Source organism: Pecten maximus, chromosome 11, assembly GCF_902652985.1.
Source record: "Pecten maximus chromosome 11, xPecMax1.1, whole genome shotgun sequence".
In the NCBI taxonomy this organism is placed as follows: domain Eukaryota; kingdom Metazoa; phylum Mollusca; class Bivalvia; order Pectinida; family Pectinidae; genus Pecten; species Pecten maximus.
The window spans coordinates 21158907-21166567 of NC_047025.1; positions in this window are offsets into that span (position 1 = coordinate 21158907).

Sequence of the window (7661 nt, forward strand, 5' to 3'; positions counted from 1 at the left end):
TGTGTGATTTATTCACGACCGCCATTTGAATTTCAAGGTAAAAATAAAAACAGTGTTTATACATCTAATAAAGCCGTATCTCTGAAAACCCTAATAACCGAGGGAACCGCGGTTTTGGCGGCGTCGCTATCATGTGGAATACGCGTCTAATCAGAGTTTACGTGAGTATCGTGACACTATCGATACGCTAGCTGATGTTTACGATAGACTTGTCGAAGATGGAACTGTTATCGTGATGGGCGATTTTAATGCTCACATTTCAAAGATATATGGCGAAAAGAATCATGATATAGCTAACCACAGAGGAGAACTCTTGGAGGAATTCATGGTTGAAAGGCAGTTGATATCGGCCAACACTCAGTCATGGTCCACAGGTCTAGAATATACGTTTGTTTCCGGTAATGGTTTACACGTTAGCATGATTGATCATATACTCGTCAATTACTCGAAAATTGATCTAATCGACTTTTGTCATAATTGCGATGACCATTTTCTGAATGTATCGGACCATGTCCCTGTGCAAATCGGTCTACGTAAACTTCCCGAATTGTATAACCAACAAATCAATGTCCGTAATGTTCATTGGAAAGCTGCTACACCGGAACATATCCAAGCATATGAGGAATATGTTGTAACTTCCTTACGATCTTGCGACATTAGTAATTGTGGTGTGACTGATGCTGATTGTTGTATCAAAACCTTCGTAAAATGTATGAAAGACGCGGCTGATTCCATACTTCCGCATAAAGTATACAAGCATTACCTCAAACCATATTGGAGACGTGGCAATGTGAAAACGCTACATAAGGACATGAGGCACAATTTGGATATCTGAAGGTCGCCCTAGGGGACACACTTTTGAGTCTTATGCTAAATACAAACACATGAAGAGGCTGTTTACGAATGAACTTATCAGAGCAAAGACAGAGTATGAGCAAAAGCAATTTCAAAAACTTGGGCAATGTGCCGAAATAGATACAGGTACATTTTATAAAGCTGTAAGGGCTAGACGCGGGAATAACGCGGGTAACGGATCGTCGGAACTTCGCGTTAATGTTGACATAGTACGCGATCCTGACCTTGTACGAGACGCATGGAGAAACCATTATAGCCTCCTTGCAAGCCCACTTGAAAAAGAACATTTCGATAATAAATTCATGACTTATATAACCGAGCGTGTATGCAAACTAGAATCAGAAAGTTTTAATAACTGTGATTCAATATGTGGCAATCCTGTAACGCTTAATGAATTGAAGCTTGCATTGCGCGAAATTAAATCTGGGAAAGCTGGTGGACATGATGGTATAGTGGCGGAACATTTAAAGCTTTTGAACGATGAATCGCTTGTCATTTTAGTAAAAATTTACAACGGAATAATCTATACCGAACATTACCCAGGGCATTTCAAATATGGTGTTGTGATCAGTCTGTTCAAAGGAGGGAAGAAAGACAAACTATATCCGAACAGCTATAGGGACATCACCATCACTCCTGTTATTCAAAAATTGTTTGAAAAAATCCTCTATCAAAGAGTATGGAAGAAATGTTCTGAACTGGATTTTCCTCATCCGCTACAGCAAGGCTTCCGTAGTCGCTTTGGTAGTATAACTGCAGCATTTGTGGCAAAAGAATCAATTTCTCATTATCTAGAACAGGATTCAAAAGTATTCGCTGCCTTTTTGGACAATCAGAAGGCATTTAATAGTGTATGGATAACCGGAATGATGTACAAAATATACCATCTTGGTTTCAATGGGAAATTTTGGCGTCTTTTGTTTGACTCTTATCGAAACGTTGAAGCGTCTGTGCTTTATAATCAAATCCTGAGCAAACGGTATCCTGTGTTGCAAGGCGTCGGACAAGGAAGAACTTTATCTGCTTGGTGTTTTTTGGTAATAATAAATGATCTGATAGCTTAACTTGACACTTACAATCACGGTTTGAAAGTAGGAAATGTACATGTCCCGGGTGTTTTGCTAGCGGACGATACCATGGTCCTGTCCGCTTCCATGGACCATCTTCAACATGAACTAGACATTGTACATACATATTCATGCAAATGGAGACTTAATTATAACCCACAAAAGAGTAACGCTATGCAGTTTACACTAAACCGTCAGAAGCTGACATTTAATCGCACTGTTCATCTTGGCGAGAAAGAACTGTCCTGGTTAACGAGCACCATTTACGCAGGAGTTAGCTTCGTATATAACCTGAAAGACGAGGAAGGCATACTCGACTCATGTAAAAAAGGAAGACGTACGCTTAATTCCCTTGTAGGTGTTGGCATTCATTATAATGGGTTAGACCCCTTAACGAGTAAGACTATACTGACTTCTGTGGTTATTCCAGGGATAGTATATGGATGCGAATTGTGGAATAATTATACCCAAAAAGCAACTGACCAAGTAAATGTAACATTAAGACACGCTTGTAGGCGCTGAGTTGGTCTACCGCAACGATCATCTACTGCGGTTACCTCGCAATGTATCGGTCTGATGGATCTGTGGAGTATGGTAGAAGAGAGAAAGCTGAACTTTTGGAATAAGCTTGCAGATGGCAATGTGTCATTTGTGTGGTACCTGTTATTTGTCGTCAGATTATGTAGCTTCATTTATGGCAACACACTTAAACGGAAGATGGGTTTTATCCAAGATGTTTTTAAATCAATGGCGAAATTCCAAATCGATATGTTTTTCAAAGAACAGGTTACTGACTTTATTTCATATCCGAAGACTACACGGAAAAGGTTTATCAAAAATGTTATAGCATATTGGTATTATGATAAATGGAGACATGATCTTGCATCAAAAGTAGAACTAAAACGGTATAGTGGAATACACGTATCGATGGGTCCTAACCCCATTCTGAGTTTATGTTCAAAGTTTCCGAAACATTGCTGGAAATTAGTAGACCTTATGCTCTTATCAGTGACTAATGTAACCGAAGAAGTGATCTGTAGATTGTGTGCGAAAAATAGCATCGATATCGTTGCGCATTTACTTACTGAATGCCCAGTACTCTATATGACACGCGATGCTTTCTTAGAGCAGGTTGTTAATGTAATAAACGTAAAAGATTATGTAAAATTTTCATTTCTTGAAGACAATGTTCAAACTGACTTTTTACTGGGATGTCGTACGCAGGTTCAGTTGGATGATGAGGAATGGAAACACCTAATGCTGGTAGTCTCAGACGGGATTGATGTGCTGCTCTCTGATATGAACTCAAAACTATATAAAAAAAAAACTTAATCAGTGTAATCTGATTTAGAAACTAAAACATTCTAATGATTTGATGATTTGATTCAAATAATTTATGTATGGCATTTCGTAACTAAGGTATTGTATTTATGTATTGTTCAAAATCTCTGTAAAGAGGAAATAAAGAATCTGTCTGTCTGTCTGTGGTAAGATGTAGCATGGAATAAGTCTAAGTCACGCAAATAACCAAACCTGAAAAATATCCAAGCTGTTTTGCTCAAAAGTGTCTATAGGAACCACGGAACCAAAATATTTCTCATAGACGATAGTGATAACGTTTACCACTGTCCTGCTTAAATGGATTTTTTTTTTTACAATTTTTACATCTACATATATTGCTCAGCCCACATATAAATATTTGTAAATTTATCTCATCTGGATATCCAATCAGTTGGCCCCGACGCATTCACCTTACTATTAAATCATCTGCCCAAAAGGGAAAAATACTATTACACAAATATGACATATTGGAAGTCTATCATACTTTTAAGACATCTGATCATAGTAAGAAGGACCTTATGAAGTCAAATTGTTAAACCGTTTGTGGCCTTTTCCAGAAATATGCATATTTCACCCCAAACTCAACGGTTGAACATTCTTTTCTAAAGGCAGTCTTCTTGCCATTTCAAGAGTTCTTTATATTGTCTGATAAGAACATTTTTGACGTTTGAAATACCTCCTTATATGCCATATTTGTGTGATTTATTCACGACCGCCATTTGAATTTCAAGGTCAAAATAAAAACAGTGTTTATACATCTAATAAAGCCGTATCTCTGAAAACCCTAATAACCGAGGGAACCGCGGTTTTGGCGGCGTCGCTATCATGTGGAATTTCAAGGTCAAAATAAAAACAGTGTTTACACATCTAATAAAGTCAAATCTGGTCAAGCCAATGCTCCTATTTTGTGCTTCAGACACTAGTGAGCAAAGCGACATGGCAAGTTTGTGTAATATATGCGATACGAATGAGCTAATCATGTCCCCCTTAAACATGCATTTTTCTTATGTTTTGTTGAAATTTACAAACAGCTTAACAAATAACATGTCTTTCATTCCCTCTGTCTTAAAATGTTGGAACTCTTCAGTCTGATGTTAACACCAATCCGTCATTGCGAAAACTCAAGAAACACTTGCATGGACCTTCCACCAAAGTACCATTATATTTCTCCTCTGGAAGCAGACAAGGCCAGATCCTCCCTGCGAGACTAAGAATGAAATGTAGCTCCCTAAATAGCCACCTTTACTCGAAAGGCTTAGTCCTCTCTGTTCATGCGGACTATCGAATGAAACAAATTTCTTTTGTGATGCCCACTATACTTCAATCTCCGCACGTCATACTTCAATCTGATCAATCAGTATCACTTAACTGAAAGGATGTTACTATTTGGAGATGAAAAACTCTCTTTCGAAGAAAATAAGGAATTGTTTACATGTACATGTATTCAAAAGTTTATAATTGCTACTAAACGCTTTTGATTTCATACATAATATGTTTACTACCTCAGTTAACGAATCATTTGGTACCCTGTATTTTTTTCTCTAAATGGAGATAATTATAATCATGAAAGATTTGATGTTGTTAATAATTAAGCTGGCAAGCTCACTGCACTTTCACCTATCCCCTTTTCCCTACACACCCTCTCCTTCTAGTAGATAATATTAAGGTCTATATATGATCACATTTTTCTCTCTCTCAGATTTCGTTTATTGTTGTCCATCTCAATAATGTAAATTCCAATTGAAGGAAGTGGACTAGTATAAGCTTTCAAGCTTGTTTCCATATCCTATTTCTGTTTCTTGATACAAAAATGTTGTCATATGCTCTATAACATTTCAACAGCAAATCCCAAGGTTTGCCATGAGGCATACTAAAAGTTAATCAAAATTGCACCATAGTAGGAATTTATAGGCCTGTAAATTATCACTTTTTTGACTGTATTGGCTGTTTAAATGCCCCTTAATGACCGTAACGACTGAACAACGGTTGATCAGGGTACATATTGTGACAAAACCTTGACCGTGGGTTTGTATCAATTACTAGTTAATAGTAGCGTGCAGTACTAACTATTCAAGTCAGTTTCTGTCTATCTCTATAAACGTGTTAATATATATGTGTGGGATTACACTTCAATAGCTTATACAATAACCAATCAGGCGAATAAAAGAAGACTCAAACAAGTAATAAAAGTTCAAGCTGGTATTATTTAGAACTTGATAAGTCACAGCATGTTTTGAGTTTGAAATGCAATTCCTACAATTTCTGATGATATATCCAAACTCTAGAAGCTAATGATTAATAATATTAATAGATACATTAACAAGTTTAAGAGGCCAAGAGCCACACTCAAAAGTAAACCACGAATGCTGTCTAGTACACGAGATTCTGAGAGAGCGTAATAATCTGGCTGGGGCGGTACACCTGTCAAAAAGTAACGCATGTGCCCTAATGTGAGCACAGCGAGGACGGAAACCTCGCGTAGAGTAAAAGGGCAAAAGCTCGCTTGATTTTGATTCTCAGTACGAATGCAGACCGTGATCGCGTGGCCTATCGATCCTTTTGACTTTAAGAGTTTTAAGCAAGAGGTGTCAGAGAAGTTATCACAGGGATAACTGGCTTGTGACAGCCAATCGTTCATAGCGACGCTGCTTTTTGATCCTTCGATGTCGGCTCTTCCTATCATTGTGAAGCAGTGTTCACCAAGCGCACCCAGTGTGGGCTGGTCTAGAACGCCTAAGCCCTGTACTTACCCCTGTTTATGAACATTTGTCTCGGGTGGAGGCTTCGCGGCACCAGAGTTGTTGCGCGAAGGAACTATAATATAGTTCCATGTAAATCACATAAAATAATTATCATAAATTGAGCAAAAATGACAGAAACATATCTCAATATGAACCCCAAAAGGAGATTTCTAAGCCGAGTTGAGACTCAAGTCTGACTACAATGCGACAGTAGTTGACAGCGGCACACAGATGAGCGATGACAATCTACCTATGTGTTTCCAAACCATTTGGCTTTGGTTCACACTCATTGTCACTTTATACACCGTTGTTGCTACTTCCGATGGTGTAGCTACAGTTGTAATTCACAGTTAAGTCATTTATCATAGGAGGATCCTTTCAGTTTGTATTTAAACGTCTTTCAAAACTTTTCACGTTTGACGCTGACACTACATAGTCTTGAAGGTTGTTCCATCCTTCAACCTCTGAGTAATTCCTGATATCAGTTTTACTGTGGTTTTAAAAAAACTAATTTGAGCGAATATCCACTTGTAATCGAGTCATTGTTCTTCACTAGTAATCCTTCCGTTACTCTATTGTCATAAACTCCTGTTAGGATGCTGTAAGATTCTATCAGGTCTCCCAGTAGCCTCCGGAATTTCAGAGTGGGCAGTTTCAGAATTCCAAGACGCTCTTCGTCCGATGTTCTCTGAGGTTTAGTAACATGTTGGTGGCTCTCCTCTGTACATTTTCAGGTGTATCAATGTTTTTTCTTCTTAAATCGACTCCAAACACTACTGGCATATCCCAGGTAAAAACTCATCACTAAAGTTCTTACTGTCAATCCTTATCACCTGAGTTTTATTGACATTCATATTTAAACCAGAGATTTTAGCAAATTCCTTTAGTTCCCCTACTGCTTCATTCAGTGATTTTTTCAGATCCATAAAGTATAAGTGAAGAATCATCAGCATATTGTGATTATAAAATAGGACAATTTTCAATATCAATACCGTTAATATTTCTAGTGTTTATTAACTTTGCAGCCAAAAATTCTGCACAGAGAATAAATAGATATGGTGCGATCGGATCCCGCTGTCGGCAGCCCCCTACTGATATAAAAAAAAAACAGATCCCAAACCCCGATTTATCTCTGAATGAACATTGTTGTGTGAAGTTTTAAACCAGTTTATAATGATATTACCAAAGCCAAAGAGAAGAAGAACTTTTTCTATAAATAACCAAGAAACAGAATCGAAAGCTTTTCAAAATCAATCATCAATAACATACCCTGTATATCATTCTCTTCCGTATATTGCATAATATCATATATCAGTCTTGTATTCATTCCGATATAACGACCCGAAATAAAACCGGATTGATCATCATTGATCAATTTATGGAGTTTTAATCCTATTAGCTATAGTTCAAGAAGCATTTTATACACAATATTCAAAAGAGAAATAGGTCTCCATTTTTTAATGAAATGCCTGGGTTTGTCTGCTATAGGTATACAAGTTATTGTTCTCTTTGTCTACTATAGGTATACAAGCTATTGTTCTCTTTGTTATAGATAATTGTCCTGTTTGATAACCAACATTGATTGACCTGATTAACAATTCCCTCCTATTTCCCCCCAAAACATTAAATAATTCTGTTGTAAACCCATCCGACACTG